This window comes from Propithecus coquereli, unplaced genomic scaffold, assembly GCF_000956105.1.
Source record: "Propithecus coquereli isolate 6110/MARCELLA unplaced genomic scaffold, Pcoq_1.0 Scaffold298, whole genome shotgun sequence".
NCBI lineage: Eukaryota > Metazoa > Chordata > Mammalia > Primates > Indriidae > Propithecus > Propithecus coquereli.
The window spans coordinates 214,276-215,472 of NW_012148596.1; the positions used below are offsets into that span (position 1 = coordinate 214,276).

Genomic DNA, 1,197 nt, shown 5'->3' on the forward strand with positions numbered 1-1,197 from the left:
GGTATTTTGTTGAATATTACATTCACTTCTACAGTTTTAAAAGTGAGTGTTATATTTTAACAAGATGTATCTTAAATTCTATAACTGCTTTCCTCACTCAAAATAAACACAGTAAAGAGACTGAAAAAGCACCCACAATTTACTAAACACGGTAGTTTTAAAAAAATCCACAAAATAAGGACTTTTTTAAGAATGTAGGCTCCAGCCACCCAAGATGCTGAAATGAAAGGTGGCCAAGGGGAAGAAGGTGGCTCCGGCTCCTGCCGTCGTGAAGAAGCAGGAGGCCAAGAAGGTAGTGAATCCCTGTTTGAGAAAAGGCTGAAGAACTCTGGCATTGGACAGGACATCCGGCCCAAAAGGGACCTCACCTGCTTTGTCAAATGGCCCCACTACATCTGGGTGCAATGGCAAAGAGCTATCCTCTATAAGCAACTCAAAGTGCCTCCTGCGATTAACCAGTTCACCTAGGCCTTGGACCGCCAAACGGCTACTCAGCTGCTTATGCTGGCCACGAGTATAGACCGGAGACAACGCAAGAGAAGCAGCAGCAACTGTTGGCCCAGGCTGAGAAGAAAGCTGCCAGCAAAGGGGATGTCCCCACTAAGAGATGACCTGTCCTTCGAGCAGGGGTTAACACTGTCACCTCCTTGGTAGAGAACAAGAAGGCTCAGCTGGTGGTGATTGCACATGGCGTGGATCCCACTGAGCTGGTTGCCTTCCTGCCTGCTCTGTGTCAGAAGATGGGGGGTCCCTTACTGCATTATCAAGGGGAAGGCCAGGCTGGGGCGTCTAGTCCACAGGAAGACCTGCACCACTGTTGCCTTCACGCAGGTTAACTTGGAAGACAAAGGAGCTCTGGCTAAGCTGGTGGAAACTATCAGGACCAATTACAATGACAGATATGATGAGATCCATCCTCACTGGGGAGACAACGTCCTGGGTCCAAAATCTGTGGCTCACATTGCCAAGCTGGAAAAGGCAAAGGCTAAACAACTTGCCACTAAACTGTTCTAAATGTACACTGTTGAGTATTCTGTATGTAAAAATAATAAAAATTCTCCTTCAAAAAAAAAAGAATGTAGGTGAGTGTGACACAAGCATATTATAAAAATTATGTTGGAGATGTTTAAGAAGGCACTCAGTAGGAAGATCCTATTTCACTCTATTTCATTCATAAGTCATTTTTAGAAAGCTAAA

At 45.0% G+C, this 1,197-nt stretch overlaps 1 protein-coding gene and 1 pseudogene across 1 annotated transcript in view; one reads left to right on the top strand and one right to left on the bottom strand.

Moving 5' to 3' along the window:
- Window positions 1-1,197, bottom strand: part of NOL10 (nucleolar protein 10) — a 164,503-nt gene that overhangs the window by 49,225 nt on the left and 114,081 nt on the right. The window lies entirely within an intron of this gene.
- Window positions 215-1,014, top strand: LOC105814019 (annotated as a pseudogene).